Source organism: Balaenoptera borealis (assembly GCF_965194805.1).
Source record: "Balaenoptera borealis genome assembly, chromosome: 1".
In the NCBI taxonomy this organism is placed as follows: Eukaryota; Metazoa; Chordata; class Mammalia; order Artiodactyla; family Balaenopteridae; genus Balaenoptera; species Balaenoptera borealis.
The window spans coordinates 84268407-84292146 of record NC_138860.1 but is presented as its reverse complement, the minus strand read 5'-3'; the positions used below and the strand labels follow the sequence as shown (position 1 = coordinate 84292146).

Sequence of the window (23740 nt, the reverse complement as noted above, 5' to 3'; positions counted from 1 at the left end):
CCTAAATCCTTGGGGCATTAGGGTAACATGAAATTTCAGGCCCAAAGGTAAGCCAAACTGCTTCTTTCTATTACATCCACTATACACATCCCTTTCGACCAAATCCTTCTCTCACAACATAGTGCACAAAATGAGGTCTTTGCTTCTCTTTTCCTACACCTGCCTCCGGGCTACAAGGGGATCACTGAAAACCCACAGAAGTACCCCAAAGGAACCAGAATGGAACATCACATAAACTAAAAGTGTGAATTATCCCCAACATAGATCGCAGCCCCTGTAGAATTGAGAATTAGCTAAAGAGAGAAGTTTTAGCGTTGCTTACCTGTTTGTCTGGTCTCTTCCTCCATCACCTCTGTTCATGCCTTTCAGCAAGCCTCCATCCGTCTATCTATTTATCCATCACCGATCCATCCATCCCAACCAGCAATGCATCATTGCATGCTTGGTGAGTACCTCCCCTCCCTTTGCTTAGAATGTGACGGGTGTTGTGGAAGCACAGACTCACACACAGGGCTCCCGACCTCTTGGTTTAATATGCATAAGAAGACTAGGCTGAGATGCTCAATACCACAAAGAACAATTCACCCAGATGCCGTCTAATTCATGGATTACTTGGAAGCTACAGATACCTCATTCCTTTCGGTCGGAAGTCGGAGGAGACAGAGAGAGAACACTTGTTGAAGGGAGGAAGGAGAACTTGGGCATCTGTATCATCATGGCACCCACCACGGGGCTCCCAGAACATGTCTGTCCAGGAGGAATACCGGGAGCAGGGGGGTTCAGAATGGAAGGACAGTGGGATGTGTGTAAGTAAGCAGGAGTGCGTTCCAGGACTGCGTAGAGCAGCAGCCAATGCTGCGAGTGCCAGTTGTTCCCAGGAGGCCAGCCCTCCAACGTCTCAGCCCCGGTCCATGGTGGAGAGCGCACGTAGGCTCTGCAGCCACCTGCACCAGGTGAACACCACAGAAAGCTGGAGGGCGCCTCCAGTTGCCTGACCTATGTGTCATAATTATTTCCAACGGACTGTTGCATTCACCAGAACTCAAGGATGACACACCAAATGTATTGAAAGGCTGTAGACACCTTAAGTGAACTCCCTGAAAATGATGAGCACTTTGAGCCAACCCCACCCTCTGATACCTGAGTCCACACAGTCTCCAAATAGCTCCTCTCTTGACCCACATACATGACCTTCCCCAAGAACTCTCCTTTGGGTTCTTACTCTCTCTTTCCTCACCCTCTCTCACTCAGCAGATTAATAGAAGGTTGAATTTTGCCTCCCTGGGCTTCACTTAATTTTCTCCCCCACTAATAATCATACTTAGGGTGTGTGCACATGTGCTTATGTGCGGACCATCATGTGCAATTTTCTTTTATCCCCATCCTATTGGGTTTAGATCCAGATTCACCCCTATGATGCACTGAATCCAATACTTCCCTAGGCCTCACTTTTCTCGTCTGTATAGTGTGCAGAAGAAATCCTGCCACCTGGGGTTGATGGGTAGGTGTCTTCAATGAGACGATGTAAATAAATATTAAGTAGAATGTAATACATAGTAAATGTTGAATGAATGTTAGCTCTTGCTTTTATTATTATTCCCCACTTTCTGAGAGAGCAGCAAGACCCTCCACGTATTGCCACCAACCTGAGGACATGGGCTCCACACCTCTATTAAGAAAAAGGTGTGAGGCGCTGGGCACATATTCTGGACAAGGACAAGGTCCAGTTGCGTAGAGCAAAGCCTCTGAGTGGTGTTCAGAGGCGGAAGCGACATTTCGTCCAGGACATAATCACGCCAATGTGTTGTTACCCTTGTTTCCAGAAACTTCCATGTTGTTACACCTGCCCACGATGGATCCTGCTCTTGAGGCATTGTTGGACAGCTCTGGCCCACAGTGACTTTTCCCTATCAGTGTACACAGCCAGCCATGTCTTTTGGAGGCAGACCGTGCTCCCTGGGGGAGGCTCATAAGCTGAGGAAGCATGGTGAGGGCACGGCGTGTGACATGCGCTCACACACACGGACACCGCCCCATTGAAGCATGTCTTTCTCTTCCCTTGAGAGGTACAGCTGAGGTGCAGCAAAGCTCCTTACGTGCTCACAGTACCAACAACTTACACTTGGTGGAGATGAGATTCGAACCCTTGTCTGTAGTCTTTGCAACGTGGCAAGTATTCTGACCGTCTCAGTGGCTAGAAGATGCATAAAGCCTGGACCCTGTCTTTCCAGAACTTACAACCCACTGATCTGTTGGAAGGCAAAGGCAGCACGTTCACACAGTCTCACACTTACACGTGTTTATACAGGGGTACATGCTCATATCAATGACACACACGGGGTTGTTATTCAGCGTCAATTCTGCAAGTGTGGAGACTTCCACTGACCACTGAGAAAAGAAGTTGGAGCAGCGTCCCAGAGGCCCCCGCCGGGACAGGAGTCGGCCTCCCAGCTTCTTCATGCTGTAGGACTGAGCTGGCTGCCTGTCAGGTTGCGTGCAGGCACGCAGGCGGGCAGGGCACAGAGCCTAGGAGCCACCTGTTACAGAAGTTCTTTGAACATTTTAACGATGGAGTCAGCAACACCTGTGCATACCTCTTGACTCTCAGCCCTGTGCACACTCACTCTTGCACACTGAAGTTCATATTCCCACATAGATTCATTCATGAGCCTTCAAATGAGGCCACCACACAACACACACTGACACACCATAACATGCTGTCAATCACCCTGAAATACGTCTTCACACACCCACACACACTCACACACACACAGGTACTCACGCACATGCTCACATTATAATTTTTGCTCATGGGCATGGCCCCAGAACATACAGTCCAGACCCTTTGCGAGGCTTCTGCAACATTCCAGGAGATTATCCGCCCATTGACCTTGAGGATACTTGCAAGCACAAAGATCCCCAGATGAAGGGCATGATGCTGAGGCCTTCCAAAGAAAGTGTGCCTTCCTCAGGGAAGAATATACTTACATCTTCCGAACAAAGAAATTTCCTAGAAGGTAGTATGGTGCAAGAAAGAGAACTCATACCCATCCTGGAGGGTGGCACACTTGGATTCAAAACCTCTCTTCCCTACTTTTTCCTTAAGTAACCATAGCGAACATCAACTTTCTAAGGTGTAACATGAGAATAGCTCAAACTTCAAGTCCTGAATTACAAACTCGAACAGAGATTCTGACAGGCAGTGGAGGCCTGCCCCTCCCTCATCCCCCAACCACAAGCACCCTGGGAAAGTGAGGGCATCTCTCACCGACCCAGAGGCTGGGCACACATCCTGCCGTGCCCCAGAGGATCCCCAGATGGCGATGGATTTCAGCAGAGAGACTCTAACTCCAAGCACCAGGAGTCCTTTTTCCGGAGCCCTGTCTTTTGATGCGGCCGGCCCCAGAGGGTCAGCTCGGCGTTCCCCTGCATATGTGAGCATGGACCGTGGACTGGTGTTCCATCACAGATGCCTGGCACAGAAGATGCAGTGGGCTTAGCCTGTGCCCAGGTCTGCTGAGACCTCCTTGGTCCCAATTGTCCCTTTTGCCTTAGTGTGTGTGTGTGGTGTGTGTGTGTGTGTGTGTGTGTGTGTGTGTGTGTACATGAGAGACAGGGCATTGGTGAAAGAGAAAGAGCGATGCTAACGAAAGTCAGGGAACAGTACCATTCCCAAAGCCCAGGACAGGTGTTTAGTTGTACCTGTGGCTTCTAGAGGACAAGTTCCTTCTGTCCTGTGGTGGTAGAAGCAATACTATGTAATGCATGCTTGAGATAGCAGATTCCACACCCAAAAATAATCTGTTCAGGGTAGTGAGGGCTTAGGCCAGAAAAGATGGACAGGATGTAACACCGAAACTCATGGATCTTCAGATGTTCACATTTTCTCTAGTTACGCAGGCGTTGCTACTGCCACAACTGGGTTTGTGTTCTTCAGCGAATCCAAGCCAAACCATTGAAATGTTTCTACAGAGTTGGAAGGAGCAGGCGGAGAAGTGGATGTGAAGAAGTTTAGGGACCAGGGAGGCTCTGGCCCTCCTTGCTGACCACCGTTCCCAGCACCTGGTGCATTGTGTGAGCTCACTAGGTCTTGATGAATTATTAGTTATCCCAGGTAACCTGCCCCACGTGGCCTTGCTTCTCTGCTATTAGGGACCTGAGCTGAAATCCCTCTCCAAGCCTATCAGGGTTGCTTCTGTCAGAGTGACAACAGGCAGAAGGGGTTCTTCTCCCGGGAAGGCCTGGGATCCTCTGGCTTTCCCTCGGGGCCGAGCCCATGCATAGCCTGCCCTTCCGGTGAGTCCCAGAGGAGACACCATTGATTTCCAAGGCTGTCTTCTCGTGCTGCAGTGTGAATTCCCAAGATCTAGGGATACTGTAGGCCTTTCAGCTGAGCTGTGGCTAAATTCCAGGTGTGAGAATGAAACGTGCCATCCTCAGGACTAGCTTGCCGATTTCCATTTCTGTCAGTCAAGGTCTTAGGACACTGGTAGCAAGTGCCACTACTTGCCTTCAAATGTGGGCAACGACCTACTCCCTACTTCTAAGAGTGTGCTTTGCCCCAGCTTTCAGAGCCCGACTCCACGGAGCACCGAACCATCGTTGGGCCCTTATTCTCTGCCCAACAGTGTGCACATACTTACACATGTTGTCCAAAATAAGCCTTTCAGCTGACGTGCAGAATGAGGTTATCCTGTTGAGGAGATGAGGAAACTGAGGCTCAAAGATGTTAAGTGCCCAAGGTCACCCAGCTGGTGATGATCAGAGCCCCAGTCGGAACACTAATTGGGGAAATATTTAAGATATCTTTCATCCTTTGATGGATGTTGTTTCAACCTTTTCAACCTACTCCCTGCCCTGAGGCATCCCTCTTCCTTCAGGAGTCTCTAAGGGGAAGGGGAAGCAGGCATCAGGCCTGAAGCCCTGGGAGATCAGTTTCCAGGAGCCAGACCAGGTGACTCATCCAGCAGCTCATGACAGGTCAAAGTTTCTTAGCTCCCCAGCCTCTCCACCTTATGATAATCATTTCCCTAGGAAGCCTGCAGTGTGGGTGACTTATACACCTGTAAGAGAGATACGTTCTGTCAACAGTAACCGCCCAGTTTCTGTGAATGAAGACTAATGTTTTGCTCACCAAGAGGCAGGACACAGAGCTGCAGCCCCCATTTTTTTTTATATTACAACAGGTGAAAAATCAAAGCGGCTTGCCCAGGTTTGTTTCCAGTTCAGGCTGAATGTGGCTCTGAGTCTAGGTTAAGTCAAGGTCCCAACTTTGCTGACTTTACAGGGTCTCCCAAAGGGCCACTCACCGCTCAGTAGTCGTTTCTCTTCCAACAAGGCTCGCTGTGTACGCTGCTCGGCCCACCCCTTCTCTCACCTACTGGAATATCCTGGACAATTACCCTCACCGCTCCCACACCCAGCAGTGTCCTGAATGCTTGCTTAGCAACATCCCAGATGTCAAGGTTCTAGGGCAAATGTCATGAGTGGGTTTGGAAACCCGGGGAAGCCATGGCTCGTAAGTGATGGGGAAATGGGGCCAGGGCCCGAGTGAAGGCACTGTCATCCGCAAGCGCCATCAAACCGAGAAGGAGTTTGCCTGCCCAGGATATGAGTAAAACCTTAAGTTTGAGGAAGGGCAGATGCATCCTATTGTGACTAGGGCCAAGCATGCCCCAATCGTAGGCCACCTCATGGCTTCCAAGAGGGATATGGGATGTATAAAAGGTGTGCAGTCTCAGAGCATCCCCAAAGCCTCAGCATCTCCACGTTCCAGCCCCTGGTGAACTAAGGTAAGTTGGGCAAAGGAACGCCTCTCCTGGAAGCCTGGCTCTACCTGGTCTCAAACTCTGCGGGCAGCTGGGGCTGGAGCAGTTGGTGGTTGGTCCCAAAGAAAGGCCTCGTGTGGGCATCTGTCTCCTCTGTACCATTTGGGACCCACCTCTCTTGGTCTGCAAGTCAACATCTGAAGTGTGTGGGGCGGGGGCTGAGATGGGGGTCCAGGCTGTGCGCAGAGTCCGGTGTTGAGGCTGCTGCTTGCATGTGTGGTGACACTGTTGTGCGTGACCAGGAGCTGAGCGGGGCTGGTTAGGAGAGGGTGGCACCGGTTGTGGGGCAGCGTTGCCCTGAAGGGCAAGGCCCATGCAGGGAGGCAGGAGAGCTCCTCAGGGAGCAGGGGGCAGAGGCCCAGGGAGCTCAGAACAGCAAGGACAAGAGGAGGTGGTACAGTGGCCAGGTCCTGCTCTGGGATTCGGGGACCATTGTTCCACCCCCGTGTGCTCAGTGCCTTGGGAACCATGACTTCCCTCTCTAAGATTTACTTTCTCACCAGAATTTAGAGTCGATCTAAACTGTCGTTTTGTCTCTAGATGTCTCTTTTCTATGAATTCTCTTAGAGAAGGGTTAAGATGCTCCTTTAAAATGGGCAGAAATTAAATTAAATTAAATTAAATTAAAATGGGTAAAATGAATAGAAATTTTCACTGCAAAGTAAAGGAACTGTTACAGTGGAGGTTTACTGGACTGAATGTCAATATTATGACATAGTATGAGTGTGTTTCGTGTTTGGTAATTGCAGTCATTGTTGCTTTTGTTGTGTTCATCAATTTACAATGCTTGGTATCAGTCTATTTATCTCTTGTAAAAATAAAAGTATATAAAAAAAGTAAGGACAAGGGAAAAAAAAAAAAAGAAGCTTAACGCTGAGAACAAAGTGATTTAGCTTAAGACCTATCAGAAATACTCAGGGATGAGGGCACATAGAAGCTAGACACACATTTATTTGTGTATTAAGGTCTTGGCAGTCAAAATGCTTAGCTGCCAGCAACATCGGGCTGTGAAAAATAAGTACTTGATGAATCTATAAGATGACAGGTTGTATCAGAGTCTATGTGCATTTTTCATCATTGCTTACATGGTTCATGGATAAGTGTATGAAAAACAATTTCTCTGGGTAGAAAATATTCAATCATGTAACAAGAAAGTGATAAGATTTTGTTGCTGTTGTCATTATAAAGAACCAATCAGAAAAAGTTGAGTGATAGGGAATGTCTTTTTGAGCATGAATCCTGCTGGGAAGTAGCCTCCCTCCTGGGGAAAACACCACTGGAATCTTCAGAAAGCCTCTCTGGCCACAGCAGTAGAGGGAGGGAAGATTTCCCTGAAGAATCTGTAGCAGGCAATTTTTCAATGCTTTTCTGAACGTAGTGATCACCTTCACATTCCAGCATTGCTCAGAGTCACATGGTCCAAGAAAATAGTAATCAGAGTAATAAAGAGCTCTGGAGATCTTGTGAATCAATGATGTCTGAAAAGTAAGAAAGTGCTTGCGAGTGTATTTCTATCATTAATGTGTCGGAAATGATACAAGGCGTTGATTGGTTTAATGAGAATTAATGTGAATAAACTTGAAATATAGAGCATGGCATTTTGAAGAGGCATGAAGAATGATTAAGAGCAGACACTCAAAGAAGAAATGAATCTATAAAAAACCAGCACAATGACCCTAACCCAAGCTACAACTGGTCTATATGTTCATTAATTTCCTAGTATATAAAGCATGAAATTAACATGGTTTTGATATGCTTTTCTTTAATGACTAATAATGTTGAGCATCATTTCACAGGCTTATTAACCATCTGTATATTTTCTTTGAATAGCTATCATTCAGATCTTCTGTCCACTTTTTAATTATAGGGTTTTTTTTTTATAGTTGAGTTGTAAGAGTTCTTAAAATATTCTGATTACAAGTTCCTTTGGGTATATTTGAATTGCAAATATGTTCTCCCATCCTATAAAAAAAAATGGGTAGAAATTTATTTTAAAAGTCGAAATCTTTACAAGAGTACTCAACATGTTTTGGTTCTCGTGTGTATTTGTGTGTGTGTGACCATGTGAGCACACATACACACATATATATTTACTCTCATATTTACCTGTGTATTTACACATGTTTGTCTGGAGTTTTATATGCTCATTTGATCCTTACAACAAATTTAAGAGTACAGAGAAGTTAAGTAACTTGCTCAAAGTCACACAGCTGGTTAATCTTTGAGACAGAACTCAGGTCCAAAAAAGTCATGTTCTAAATTCCACAGTATCTGCTGTGCCGTGATATTACTTTTTGTTCTCATTACCCCTGTCCTTCCTTCTTACTCTTTCCTTCTCTCTCCTCTCACTCTCTGTCTCTCTGCCTCTCTCTCCCGTTTTACGTCTTTGTTTTTCTCTCTCCCACTCCATTTCTCTTCTCCTTTCTCCCTTTTTTCCTCTCTCCCTTCTTTCCTTCCTTCCTTCCGTATTTCTTTATTTATCTCAATTAAAACCTTGCAATGGCTTACAAACTGCAGCTACAATTTATACTGTCGCACCTCATTGCACACACACACACACATTGAATCAGTGAAGGCACCAGGCCAAGGTTGAAATGGGACAGTTTTGAACGAGGCAGGAGGTTCTCCTGGGTGGAGCGTCTCTAAGGCTCCAGACTTCCTCACTTGTGTGTCTTTCCCTTTGCAGTGCACATCCAGGCCAGAATGTATCATCAAAAGCAGAAGCTGTGCTGCCCGCTACCAAAGTATTGCTGCCCTCCATCCCAGCAATGCTGCCCCCCACCAAAGTATTGCTGCCCCCCACCAAAGTATTGCTGCCCCGCACCCCAGCCATGCTGCCCACTACCAAAGTATTGCTGCCCCCCACTTCAGCAGTACTGTCCCCCTCTGCAGCAATGCTGCCCCCCAGCAAAGTACTGCTGCCCCTCACCAAAGCAGTTCTAAACTCCACCTCAGCACACCAAGCAGCCTTGCCCGCCTCCACCCAAGGGCAAGGAGCCCTCTGTCCCAAAGTGCCCACACCCTCAGCAGTGCCAGAAGTCCAAGCAGAAGTAAACCCCAGGCATGGGCCAGAGGCCAAGCTCCCTGCAGAACAGAGACCATGAAGCCCACTCCCCTGTCTCAGCCAGCCAGCTGTCAGCACCACTCACCCGCGGCTTCTGGAGGCAGCCACACTTGTGGAAAAGGCAGCACCAGGATGGGAGCTTCCTGGATCAACATTTCTTATTAATTAGCAGCTGTAATTTCCATTTAGAAAAGGATCTGGTTGTAAACCGTCTAATCTTCTTTGCTGACTTGTATACTTTGCCCTGTTGGCTGCTTGGAAACTTAAGCAGCGTGCCCGACCACGTTTTCCTAGCAAACTTCGTCTCTGCTCCAGTTTTTCAAACAATTAAACACAATTCTGCTGGCATGAATGTGTCGGTTTGATTATTTCGTCATCTTACAGTTGTTAACTCCTGCAGATTTTGTATCCTGCTGCCTAAGCAAGAGCCCTAGGAGGGCTGGGCATGTGGGTGCAGGTAGAGGAGAAGGCATGGGGAGATACACTTCTGAGCTGAAGGACATTTTCCATGGTCCTGCCAGGGTGAGGAGGAGAGATGGGCACTTCAGCTGCATGGAGACACATCCCCACATCCTTGGAAAATGAGAACAGCCTTTGGACATAGGGGAGATGATGCCCGTCTAGAAAACGGAGGTCCAGAAAGAGTAAGGGAAACCCAGCCAGGAGCTAAAGAGTAGAGTAGAGGCAAATAAATGGAAATTCAGACAATACTCCAAGGGCGTGTGGGTCAAAATGAATTGAGGACCGGGCCTGAAAAACTCTCCCACTGGTAAAAGAAAAGATGAGATTTTCTTCAAGCTAACAAAATGTGTTAGTAGGAGACAGTCTATGTAAAAATCATACATCCATCACACACATATATCCACTGTCAATAATTTTTAAAGTCATAGCACCCATTGATTCTCCAGCTTGGGGTTTCTCCTGGGCTATTTTTCTCTCACTGCCCTCTTACTTTCCATCCCCTAAATTCTTGGGGTATTAGGGTAACCGGAAAATTCAGGCCCACAGGTAAGCCAAACTTCTTCTTTCTATGACATCCACTACACCCATACCTTTCCACCGAATCCTTCTCTCACAAAAAGTCCCAAAATTGAGGTATTTGGGTCTCTTTTCCTATACCTGCCTCCCGTTTCATGTTTGTGGGCTACAAGGGAATCACTGAAAATCCACAGAAGTACCCAGGAGCCAGAAAGGAACAAAGCATAAAGTAAATGTGTGAATTATCCCCAACATAGATCACAGAGCATGGAGAATTGAGAATAAGCTAAAGACAGATGTTTTAGCATTGCTTCCATGGTTGGCTGGTCTCTTCTTCCTCCACCATCTCTGTTCATGCCCTTCAGCAAGGCTCCATCCATCTACCTGTTTATCCATCACCAATCCATCCATCTCAACCAGCCATGCCTCATTGCATCCTTGGTAAGTACCTCCTCCTCCCTTTCTTTAGAATGTGATGGGTGCTGTGGAAGCACAAACTCACACACAAGGCTCCAGGACCCTTGGTTTAATCCCTGTAAGAAAACTAAGCTCAGACTCTCAAGACAACAGATAACAATTTGACCTGATGACGTCTTATTTATGGATGAGTTGGAAGGCACAAATACCTCATTCCTGCCCTCAGAACTCAGAGGAGACAGAGAGAGAACACTGAAGGCTATTGAGGGAGGAAGAAGAACTTGGCCATCTCTGTCGTCATGGCACCCACCACGGGGCTCCCAGAACATGTCTGTCCAGGAGGAACACCGGGAGCAGGGGGGTTCAGAATGGAAGGACAGTGGCATGTGTGTAAGTAAGCAGGAGTGCGTTCCAGGACTGCGTAGAGCAGCAGCCGATGCTGCGAGTGCCAGCTGTTCCCAGGAGGCCAGCCCTCCAACGTCTCAGACCCGGTCCATGGTGTAGTGTGCACATAGCCTCTGCAGCCACCTGCACCAGTTGAACACCACAGAAAGCTGGAGGGCGCCTCCAGTTTCCAGACCTATGTGTCGTAAATATTTCCCACAGAGCGTTGCATTCAACAGAATTCAAGGACGACACACAAAATGAATTGAAAAGCTGTAGACACCTTAAGTGAACTCCCTGAAAATGATGAGCATGTTGAGCCAATCCCCACTCTCTGATACCTGAGTCCGCACAGTCTCCAGATAGCTCTTCTCTTGCCTCACATAGATGACCTTGCCCCAGAGCTCTCCTTTGTGTTCTTACTCTCTATTTCTTCACCTTCCCTCACTCAGCTGATGAAGACAAGGTTGAATTTGACACTCTGGGCTTCACTTAATTTTCTCCCCCACTAATGATCATACTGGGATGTGTGCACATGTGCTTATGTACAGACCATCATGCGAAATTTTCTTTTATCCACAACCTACTTGGCTGGGATGCCAGATGCACGCCTATGATGGACTGAATCCAGTACTTCCCTAGGCCTCACTTTACTCATCTGTATAGTGGACAGCCTGCAACCTGGGGTTGACGGGGAGGGGTCTTCAATGAGACAAAGTAAATAAATAGTAAGTAGGATGTAACACATAATAAATGTTGGATGAATGTTAGCTCTTGCTTTTATTATTATTCTCCACTCTCTGACAGAGCAGGAAGACCCTCCACTTATTACCACCATTCTGACGACATGGGCTCCACACCTTTAGTAAGAACAATGTGTGAGGGGCAGGGCACATCTTGGGCAGAAGGACAAGGACCAATTGTGTAGACCAAAGCATCTGAGGGGTGTTCACAGGCAGAAATGACATTTCATGCAGGACCTAATCACCCCATTGGGTGTTTGCCCTTTTCTTCCACAATCTTCCCCTTTGTAACACCTGCCCACGATGACTCCTGCTCCTGAGGCAGTCCTGGGCTACTCTGGCCCACAGTGACTTTTCCCTATCAATGGCCACAGCCATCCATGTCTTTTGGAGGCAGACCGTGCTCCTTGGAGGAGGTTCATAAGCTGAGGAGCATGGAAAGGGCACGGCGTGTGCCAAGGGATCACATACATACACACACATTTATCTTTACATTCATATTTCCCTGTGTATTTCTGTGTTTTGTGAGGAGTTTTATACACTTATTTATCCTTACAACAACCGTAGGAAATGTACAGAGAATTTGAGTAACTTGCTCAAAGTCACAAAGCTGGTTAATTTTTGACACAGGACTCTGAACCCAGGAAATCCTGATCAGGATTCCACCGTTTCTGCTGTGGCTGGATATTATTTTTCTTCTCTTTACCAATGTCTTTGCTCCTTCCTCTTTCCTTCTCTCTCCTCTCTCTCTCCCTCTCTGTCTCTCGCTCTCTCTCAGCTTTTTTACATCTTTCTTTGTTTTCTTCTACTTCTCTCCCTTTCTCATCTCATTTCTTGCTTTTTTGTCTGTTCCTTCTTTCGTTCCTTCCATCCACATTTCATTGTCTCAAAAAAAAGCTTGTAATGGTTTAGAAAATGTAGATACAATTTATACTGACACACCTCATTTCATGCACACACACCTTAAATCGGTGAAGCAACCTGGCGGAGGGTGAAATGGGGCAGGTTTGAAGGAGGCAGAAGGTTCTCCAGGGTCGAAAGTTTCTAAGTCTCCAGACTTCCTCCCTTGTGTGTCTTTCCCCTTGCAGTGCATATCCAGACCAGAATGTATCATCAAAAGCAGAAGCTGTGCTTCCCCCCACCAAAGTCTTTCTTCCGCTCAGCGCAGCCATGCTGCCCACTACCAAAGTATTGCTGCCCCGCACCTCAGCAATCCTGCCCACTACCAAAGTACTGATGCCCCGCACCCCAGCAATCCTGCCTACTACCAAAGTACTGCTGCCCCGCACCCCAGCAATCCTGCCAACTACCAAAGTATTGCTGCCCCGCACCACAGCAATCCTGCCCACTACCAAAGTATTGCTGCCCCGCACCCCAGCAATCCTGCCCACTACCGAAGTGTTGTTGTCCCGCACCTCAGCTGTACTGTCCACCTCCCCAGTACTTCCGCCCCCCACAAAAGCAGTGCTAGACCCCCCTCAGCACACCAAGCAGCCTTGCCAGCCTCCACCCAAGTGCAAGGTGTCCTGTGTCCCCAAGTGCCAACACAAGTTCCCACGCCAGCCACAATGCCAGATGTCCAAGCAGAAGTCATCCTTGGCCATGGGACCTAAGGCCAAGCTCCGTGGAGACCAGAGACCATGAAGCCCACTGCCCTCTCTCAGCCAGCCAGCTGTCAGCGCCCCTCACCCCCGGCTTCCGGAGGCAGCCGCACTTCGGGAAAAGCAGCACCAGGATGGCAGCTTCCTGGGTTAAGATTTCGTATTAATTAGCAGCTGCAAGTTCCATCTCAGAAAAGGATCTGCTTCTAAACCATCTAACCTTCTTTGCTGCCTTGTATCGACTTCGACCTGTCGGCTTCTTGGAAACTTAAGCAGCGTGGCCGGACATCCTTTTCTAGCACCCTTCGTTCCTACTCCAGTTTTCCCAACTATTAAACACAATTCCTTTGGCATCAATGTGTCTGTGGATTGTTTCGTCATCTTGCAGTTGTTAATTCCTGCAGATTTTGTATCCTGCTCCTCAACCCAGAGCCCTTGGAGGTCTGGGCATGAGGGTTCAGGTAGAGGAGAAGGCATTGGGAGATGCACTCCGGACTGAGGGACATTCTCCATCGATCTGCCAGGGTGAGGAAAGAGATGGGCATTTCTCACTCATGGGGCTCATCCCCACATCCCTGGAAAATGAGAACAGCCCTTGGAGAAAGAGGGAGATGAGGCCCGTCTCGAAAATGGAGGCACAGAAAGAGTAAGGGAAACCCAGCCAGGAACCAAAGAGTAGAGTAGAGGCAAATAAATGGAAATTCAGAGAACACTCCACGGGCGTGTGATCAAAAGGAATTGAGGACCGGACTTGAAAATATCTCCCAGTGGTACAAGAAAAGACCAGAGTTTCTTCAAGCTAACCAAATGTGTAAGTAGGAGCCAGCCTATGTAAATGTCATGCATCCAACGCACACACATTTCCTCTGTCAATATTTTATTAAAGTCAGAGCCCCCGTTGTTTCTGCAGCTTAGGGTTCTCCTGGGCAATAGTTCTCCCACTGCCCTCTTACTTTCCATTCCCTAAATCCTTGGGGCATTAGGGTAACATGAAATTTCAGGCCCAAAGATAAGCCAAACTGCTTCTTTCTATTACATCCACTACACACATCCCGTTCGACCAAATCCTTCTCTCACAACATAGTGCACAAAATGAGGTCTTTGCTTCTCTTTTCCTACACCTGCTTCCGGGCTACAAGGGAATCACTGAAAACCCACAGAAGTACCCCAAAGGAGTCCGAACGGAACATCCCATAAACTAAAAGTGTGAATTATCCCCAACATAGATAGCACCTCCTGTAGAATTGAGAATTAGCTAAAGAGAGAAATTTTAGCGTTGCTTACCAGCTTGGCTGGTCTCTTCCTACATCATCTCTGTTCATGCCTTTCAGCAAGGCTCCCTCCGTCTATCTCTTTATCCATCACTGATCCATCCATCCCAACCAGCAATGCATTAGTGCATGCTTGGTGAGTACCTCCCCTCCCTTTGCTTAGAAAGTGACGGGTGTTGTGGAAGCACAGACTCACACACAGGTTTCCCGATATCTTGGTTCAATATCCAAAAGAAGAGCAAGCTGAGACCCTCAAGACAACAAAGAACAATTTGCGCAGATGCCGTCTAATTCATGGATTACTTGAAAGCTACAGATACCTCATTCTTTTCGGTCCGAATTCAGAGGAGTCAGAGAGAGAACACTTAGGGCTGTTGAAGGGAGGAAGGAGAACGTGGCCATCTGTGTCGCCATGGCACCCACCACGGGGCTCCCAGAACATGTCTGTCCAGGAGGAACACCGGGAGCAGGGGGGTTCAGAATGGAAGGACAGTGGGATGTGTGTAAGTAAGCAGGAGTGCGTTCCAGGACTGCGTAGAGCAGCAGCCAATGCTGCGAGTGCCAGCTGTTCCAAGGAGGCCGGCCCTCCAACGTCTCAGCCCCGGTCCATCGTGGAGAGTGCACGTAGCCTCTGCAGCCACCTGTACCAGGTGAACACCACAGAAAGCTGGAGGGCGCCTCCAGTTGCCTGACCTATGTGTCGTAATTATTTCCCACAGAGTGTTGCATTCACTAGAACTCAAGGATGACACACCAAATGTATTGAAAAGCTGAAGACACCTTAAGTGAACTCCCTGAAAATGATGAGCACTTTCAGCCCATCCGAACCCTCTGATACTTGAGTCCGCACAGTCTCCAAATAGCTCCTCTCTTGCCTCACATACATGACCTGGCCACAGAATTCCCCTTTGGGTCCTTACTCTCTCTTTCCTCACTCTCCCTCACTCAGCAGATGAACAGAAGGTTGAATTTTGCCTCTATGGATTTCACTTTATTTGCTCCCCCACTGATAATCATACGTAGGGTGTGTGCACATGTGCTTATGTGTGGACCATCATGCGCAATTTTCTTTTATCCCCATCCTATTGGGTTTAGATCCAGATTCACCCCTATGATGCACTGAATCCCATACTTCCCCAGGTCTCGCTTTTGTCATCTGTGTAGTGTGCAGAATAAATCTTGCCACCTGGGGTTGATGGGGAGGTGTCTTCCATGAGACGATGTAAATAAATATTATGTAGGATGTAACCCATAGTAAATGTTGAATGAATGTTAGCTCTTGCTTTTATTAGTATTCCCCACTTTCTGACAGAACAGCAATACCCTCCATGTATTGCCACCAACCTGAGGACATGGGCTCCACACATTTACTAAGAAAAAGGTGTGAGGCGCTGGGCACATCTTCGGGACAAGGACAAGGTCCAGTTGTGTAGAGTAAAGCCTCTGAGTATTTTTCAAAGGTGGAAGCGACATTTCGTCCAGGACATAATCACGCTATTGTGTTGTTACCCTTGTTTCCAGAAACTTCCGTGTTGTAACACCTGCCCACGATGGATCCTGCTCTTGAGGCATTCTTGGGCAGCTCTGGCCCACAGTGACTTTTCCCTATCAGTGTACACAGCCAGCCATGTCTTTTGGAGGCAGACCGTGCTCCCTGGGGGAGGCTCATAAGCTGAGGAAGCATGGAGAGGGCACGGCGTGTGACATGCGCTCACACACACGGACACCGCCCCATTGAAGCATGTCTTTCTCTTCCCTTGAGAGGTACAGCTGAGGTGCAGCAAAGCTCCTTACGTGCTCACAGTACCAACAACTTACACTTGGTGGAGATGAGATTCGAACCCTTGTCTGTAGTCTTTGCAACGTGGCAAGTATTCTGACCGTCTCAGTGGCTAGAAGATGCATAAAGCCTGGACCCTGTCTTTCCAGAACTTACAACCCACTGATCTGTTGGAAGGCAAAGGCAGCACGTTCACACAGTCTCACACTCACACGTGTTCATACAGGGGTACATGCTCATATCAATGACACACACGGGGTTGTTATTCAACGTAAATTCTGCAAGTGTGGAGACGTCCACTGACCACTGAGAAAAGAAGTTGGAGCAGCGTCCCAGTGGCCCCCGCTGGGACAGGCGTCGGCCTCACAGTTTCTCCATGCTGTAGGACTGAGCTGGCTATCTCTCATGGTGGGTGCAGGCACGCAGGCGGGCAGGGCACAGAGCCACCTGTTAGAGAAGTTCTTTGAACATTTTAACGATGGAGTCAGCAACACCTGTGCATACCTCTTGACTCTCAGCCCTGTGCACACTCACTCTTGCACACTGAAGTTCATATTCCCACATAGATTCATTCATGAGCCTTCACATGAGGCCACCACACAGCACACACTGACACACCATCACATGCTGTCAATCACCCTGAAATACGTCTTCACACACCCACACACACTCACACACACACAGGTACCCACACACATGCTCACATTCTAATTCTTACTCATGGGCATGGCCCCAGAACATACAGTCCAGACCCTTTGCGAGGCTTCTGCAACATTCCAGGAGATTATCCGCCCATTGACCTTGAGGATACTTGCAAGCACAAAGATGCCCAGATGAAGGGCATGATGCTGAGGCCTTCCAAAGAAGTGTGCCTTCCTCAGGGAAGAATATACTTACATCTTCCAAACAAAGAAATTTCCTAGAAGGTAGTATGGCGCAAGAAAGAGAACACATACCCATCCTGTAGCCTGGCAGACTTAGGTTCAAAATCTCTCTCCCCTCCTTTTTACTTAAGTAATCTTATCCAACATAAACTTTCTAAGGTGTAACATGAGAATAGCTCAAACTTCAAGTCCTGAATTACAAGCTCGAATAGAGATTTTGACAGGCAGTGGAGGCCTGCCCCTCTCTCATCCCCCAACCACAAGCACCCTGGGAAAGTGAGGGCATCTCTCACCGACTCAGAGGTTGGGCACACATCTGGCCGTGCCCCAGAGGATCCCCAGATGGCGATGGATTTCAGCAGAGAGGCTCTAACTCCAACCACCAGCAGTCCTTTGTCCGGAGCCCTGTCTTTTGATGAGGATGGCCCCAGAGGGTCAGCTTGTCCTTACCCTGCATATGTGTGCATGGACCGCGGAGTGGTGTTCCATCACAGATGCCTGGCACAGAAGATACAATGGGTTAGCCTGTGCCCAGGTCTGCTGAGACGTCCTTGTTCCCAATTGTCCCTTTTGCCTTAGTGTGTGTGTGGTGTGTGTGTGTGTGTGTGTGTGTGTGTGTGTACACGAAAGACAGGGCTTTGGCGAAAGAGAAAGAGCGATGCTAACGAAAGTCAGGGAACAGTACCATTCCCAATGCCTAGGACAGGTGTTTAGTTGTACCTGTGGATTCTAGAGGACATGTTCCTTCTGTTCTCTGGCGGTAGAAGCAATACTATGTAATGCATGCTTGAGATAGCAGATTCCACACCCCAAAAAATCTGTTCAGGGTAGTGAGGGCTTAGGCCAGAAAAGATGGACAGGATGTAACCCCGAAACTCATGGATCTTCAGATGTTCACATTTTCTCTAGTTACGCAGGCATTGCTACTGCCACAACTGGGTTTGAGTTCTTCAGCGAATCCAAGCCAAACCATTGAAAAGTATCTACAGAGTTGGAAGGAGTATGTGGAGAAGTGGATGTGAAGAAGTTTAGGGACCAGGGAGGCTCTGGCCCTCCTTGCTGACCACCGTTCCCAGCACCTGGTGCATTGTGTGAGCTCTCTATGTATTGATGAATTATTAGTTATCCCAGGTAAACTGCCCCAGGTGGCCTTGCTTCTCTGCTGCTAGAGACGTGAGCTGAAATCCCTCTCCAAGCCTATCAGGGTTGCTTCTGTCAGAGTGACAACAGGCAGAAGGGGTTCTTCTCCCGGGAAGGCCTGGGATCCTCTGGGTTTCCCTCGGGGCCGAGCCCATGCATAGCCTGCCCTTCCAGTGAGTCCCAGAGGAGACACCATTGATTTCCAAGGCTGTCTTCTCGTACTGCAATGTGAATTCCCAAGACCTAGGGATACTGTAGGCCTTTCAGCTGAGCTGTGGCTAAATTCCAGGTGTGAGAATGAAACGTGCCATCCTCAGGACTAGCTTGCCGATTTCCTTTTCTGTCACTCAAGGTCTTAGGACACTGGTAGCAAGTGCCACTACTTGCCTTCAAATGTGGGCAATGACCTACACCCTACTTCTAAGAGTGCGCTTTGCCCCAGCTTTCAGAGCCTGACTCCACGGAGCACCAAAGCATCATTGGGCCCTTATTCTCTGCCCAACAGTGTGCACATACTTACACATGTTGTCCAAAATAAGCCTTTCAGCTGACGTGCAGAATGGGGTTATACTGTTTAGCAGATGAGGAAACTGAGGCTCCAAGATGTTAAGTGCCCAAGGTCACCCAGCTGGTGAAGATCAGAGCCCCAGTTGGAACACTAAATGGGGAATTAATTAAGCTATGTTTCATCCGTTGACGGATGTTGTTTCAACCTTTTCAACCTACTCCCTGCCCTGAGGCATCCCTCTTCCTTCAGGAGTCTCTAAGCAGAAGGGGAAGGAGGCATCAGGCCTGAAGCCCTGGGAGATCAGTTTCCAGGAGCCAGACTGGGTGACTCGTCCAGCAGCTCATGACAGGTCAAAGTTTCTTAGCTCCCCAGCCTCTCCACCTTATGATAATCATTTCCCTGGGAAGCCTGCAGTCTGGGTGACTTATACACCTGTAAGAGAGATACGTTCTGTCAACAGTAACCGCCCAGTTTCTGTGAATGAAGACTAATGTTTTGCTCAGCAAGAGGCAGGACGCAGAGTTGCAGCCCCCATTTTTGTTTATATTACAACAGGTGAAAAATCAAAGCAGCTTGCCCAGGTTTGTTTCCAGTTCAGGCTGAATGTGGCTCTGCATCTAGGTTAAGTCAAGGTCCCAACTTTGCTGACTTTACAGGGTCTCCCAAAGGGCCACTCACCGCTCAGTAGTCGTTTCTCTTACAACAAGGCTCGCTGTGTACGCTGCTCGGTCCACCCCTTCCCTCACCAACTGGAATATTCTGGACAATTACCCTCACCACTCCCACACCCAGCAGTGTCCTGAATGCTTGCTTAGCACCATCCCAGATGTCAAGGTTCTAGGGCAAACGTCATGAGTGGGTTTGGAAACTCGGGGAAGCCAGGGCTCTTAAGTGATGGGGAAATGGGGCCAGGGCCCGAGTGAAGGCACTGTCATCCCCAAGCGCTATGAAACCGAGAAGGAGTTTGCCAGCCCAGGATATGAGTAAAACCTTAAGTTTGAGGAAGGGCAGATGCATCTTATTGTGACTAGGGCCAAGCATGCCCCAATCGTAGGCCACCTCATGGTTTCCAAGAGGGATATGGGATGTATAAAAGGTGTGCAGTCTCAGAGCATCCCCAAAGCCTCAGCATCTCCACGTTCCAGCCCCTGGTGAACTAAGGTAAGTTGGGCAAAGGAACGCCTCTCCTGGAAGCCTGGCTCTACCTGGTCCCAAACTCTGTGGGCAGCTGGTGCTGGAGCACTTGGTGGTTGGCCCCAAAGAAAGGCCTCGTGTGGGCGTCTGTCTCCTCCGTACCATTTGGGACCCACCTCTGTTGGGCTGCAAGTCAACATCTGAAGTGTGTGGTGCGGGGGCTGAGATGTGAGTCCAGAGTTTTTGCAGAGTCCGGTGTTAAGGCTCCTGCTGGTGTGTGTGGTGATGTTGTTGTGCGTGACCAGGAGCTGAGCGGGGCTAGTGAGGAGAGGGTGGCACCGGCTCTGGGGCAGCGCTGCCCTGAAGGGCAAGGCCCATGCAGGGAGGCAGGAGAGCTCCTCAGGGAGCAGGGGGCAGAGGCCCAGGGAGCTCAGAGCAGCAAGGACAAGAGGAGGTGGTACAGTGGCCAGGTCCTGCTCTGGGATTTGGGGACCATTGTTCCACCCCCCTGTGCTCAGTGCCTGGGGAACCATGACTTCCCTCTCTAAGATTTGCTTTCTCACCAGAATTTAGAGTCGATCTAAACCGTCGTTTTGTCTCTAGATGCCTGTTTTCTATGAATTCTCTTAGAGAGGGGTTAAAATGCTCCTTTAAAATGGGTAGAAATTAAATTAAATTAAATTAAAATGGGTAAAATGAATAGAAATTTTCACTGCATAGTAAAGGAGCTGTTACAGTGGAGGATTACTGGACTGAATGTCAATATTATGACATAGTATGAGTGTGTTTCGTGTTTGGTAATTGCAGTCATTGTTGCTTTTGTTGTGGTCATCCATTTACAATGCTTGGTATCAGTCTATTTATCTCTTGTAAAAATAAAAGTATAAAAAAAAAGTAAGGACAAGGGAAAAAAAAAAAAGAAGCTTAACGCTGAGAACAAAGTGATTTAGCTTAAGACCTATCAGAAATACTCAGGGATGAGGGCACATAGAAGCTAGACACACATTTATTTGTGTATTAAGGTCTTGGCAGTCAAAATGCTTAGTTGCCAACAACATTGGGCTGTGAAAAATAAGTACTTGATGAATCGATAAGATGACAGGTTGTATCAGAGTCTATGTGCATTTTTCATCATTGCTTACATGGTTCATGGATAAGTGTATGAAAAACAATTTCTCTGGGTAGAAAATATTCAATCATGTAACAAGAAAGTGATAAGATTTTGTTGCTGTTGTCATTATAAAGAACCAATCAGAAAAAGTTGAGTGATAGGGAATGTCTTTTTGAGCATGAATCCTGCTGGGAAGTAGCCTCCCTCCTGGGGAAAACACCACTGGAATCTTCAGAAAGCCTCTCTGGCCACAGCAGTAGAGGGAGGGAAGATTTCCCTGAAGAATCTGTAGCAGGCAATTTTTCAATGCTTTTCTGAACGTAGTGATCACCTTCACATTCCAGCATTGCTCAGAGTCACATGGTCCAAGAAAATAGTAATCAGAGTAATAAAGAGGTCTGGAGATCTTGTGAATCAATGATGTCTGAAAAGTAAGAAAGTGCTTGCGAGTGTATTTCTATCATTAATGTGTCGGAAATGATACAAGGCGTTGATTGGTTTAATGAGAATTAATGTGAATAAACTTGAAATATAGAACATGGCATTTTGAGGAGGCATGAAGAATGATTAAGAGCAGACACTCAAAGAAGAAATGAATCTATAAAAAAACAGCAAAATGACCCTAACCCAAGCTACAACTGGTCTATATGTTCATTAATTTCCCAGTATATAAAGCATGAAGTTAACACGGTTTTGATATGCTTTTCTTTAATGACTAATAATGTTGAGCATCTTTTCACAGGCTTATTAACCATCTGTATATTTTCTTTGAATAGCTATCATTCAGATCTTCTGTCCACTTTTTAATTATAGGGTTTTTTTTTATAGTTGAGTTGTAAGAGTTCTTAAAATATTCTGATTACTATTTCCTTTGGGGATATTTGAATTGCAAATATATTCTCCCATCCTATAAAAAAAAATGGGTAGAAATTTATTTTAAAAGTCGAAATCTTTACAAGAGTACTCAACATGTTTTGCTTCTCATGTGTGTTTGTGGGTGTGTGTGACCACGTGAGCTCACATACACACATATATATTTACATTCATATTTACCTGTGTATTTACACATGTTTGTCTGGAGTTTTATATGCTCATTTGATCCTTACAACAACTTTAAGAGTACAGAGAAGTTAAGTAACTTGCTCAAAGTCACACAGCTGGTTAATTTTTGAGACAGGACTCAGGTCCAAGAAAGTCATGTGCTAAATTCCACAGTATCTGCTGTGCCGTGATATTACTTTTTGTTCTCATTACCCCTGTCCTTCCTTCTTACTCTTTCCTTCTCTCTCCTCTCACTCTCTGTCTCTCTGCCTCTCTCTCCCGTTTTACGTCTTTGTTTTTCTCTCTCCCACTCCATTTCTCTTCTCCTTTCTCCCTTTTTTCCTCTCTCCCTTCTTTCCTTCCTTCCTTCCGTATTTCTTTATTTATCTCAATTAAAACCTTGCAATGGCTTACAAACTGCAGCTACAATTTATACTGTCGCACCTCATTGCACACACACACACACATTGAATCAGTGAAGGCACCAGGCCAAGGTTGAAATGGGACAGTTTTGAACGAGGCAGGAGGTTCTCCTGGGTGGAGCGTCTCTAAGGCTCCAGACTTCCTCACTTGTGTGTCTTTCCCTTTGCAGTGCACATCCAGGCCAGAATGTATCATCAAAAGCAGAAGCTGTGCTGCCCGCTACCAAAGTATTGCTGCCCTCCATCCCAGCAATGCTGCCCCCCACCAAAGTATTGCTGCCCCCCACCAAAGTATTGCTGCCCCGCACCCCAGCCATGCTGCCCACTACCAAAGTATTGCTGCCCCCCACTTCAGCAGTACTGTCCCCCTCTGCAGCAATGCTGCCCCCCAGCAAAGTACTGCTGCCCCTCACCAAAGCAGTTCTAAACTCCACCTCAGCACACCAAGCAGCCTTGCCCGCCTCCACCCAAGGGCAAGGAGCCCTCTGTCCCAAAGTGCCCACACCCTCAGCAGTGCCAGAAGTCCAAGCAGAAGTAAACCCCAGGCATGGGCCAGAGGCCAAGCTCCCTGCAGAACAGAGACCATGAAGCCCACTCCCCTGTCTCAGCCAGCCAGCTGTCAGCACCACTCACCCGCGGCTTCTGGAGGCAGCCACACTTGTGGAAAAGGCAGCACCAGGATGGGAGCTTCCTGGATCAACATTTCTTATTAATTAGCAGCTGTAATTTCCATTTAGAAAAGGATCTGGTTGTAAACCGTCTAATCTTCTTTGCTGACTTGTATACTTTGCCCTGTTGGCTGCTTGGAAACTTAAGCAGCGTGCCCGACCACGTTTTCCTAGCAAACTTCGTCTCTGCTCCAGTTTTTCAAACAATTAAACACAATTCTGCTGGCATGAATGTGTCGGTTTGATTATTTCGTCATCTTACAGTTGTTAACTCCTGCAGATTTTGTATCTTGCTGCCTAAGCAAGAGCCCTAGGAGGGCTGGGCATGTGGGTGCAGGTAGAGGAGAAGGCATGGGGAGATGCACTTCTGAGCTGAAGGACATTTTCCATGGTCCTGCCAGGGTGAGGAGGAGAGATGGGCACTTCAGCTGCATGGAGACACATCCCCACATCCTTGGAAAATGAGAACAGCCTTTGGACACAGGGGAGATGATGCCCGTCTAGAAAACGGAGGTCCAGAAAGAGTAAGGGAAACCCAGCCAGGAGCTAAAGAGTAGAGTAGAGGCAAATAAATGGAAATTCAGACAATACTCCAAGGGCGTGTGGGTCAAAATGAACTGAGGACCGGGCCTGAAAATCTCTCCCACTGGTAAAAGAAAAGATGAGATTTTCTTCAAGCTAACAAAACGTGTTAGTAGGAGACAGTCTATGTAAAAATCATACATCCATCACACACATATATCCACTGTCAATATTTTTTAAAGTC

The 23740-nt window shown here is 47.5% G+C and overlaps 3 long non-coding RNA genes across 3 annotated transcripts; 2 read left to right on the top strand and 1 right to left on the bottom strand.

Annotated features, from left to right (window-relative positions):
* The first annotated feature begins 5759 nt into the window (after positions 1-5759).
* Positions 5760-9240, top strand: LOC309608072. The gene is made up of 2 exons (XR_014232635.1): positions 5760-5792; positions 8515-9240. It is a non-coding gene; the product is annotated as an uncharacterized lncRNA (long non-coding RNA).
* Positions 6840-23221, bottom strand: LOC309608067. The gene is made up of 3 exons (XR_014232631.1): positions 22940-23221; positions 17244-17448; positions 6840-7790 (listed from the first exon to the last, which is right to left on the bottom strand). It is a non-coding gene; the product is annotated as an uncharacterized lncRNA (long non-coding RNA).
* On the top strand, positions 19727-23202 carry LOC309608076. Its single transcript, XR_014232636.1, has 2 exons — positions 19727-19759; positions 22477-23202. It is a non-coding gene; the product is annotated as an uncharacterized lncRNA (long non-coding RNA).
* Positions 23222-23740: the final 519 nt, after the last annotated feature.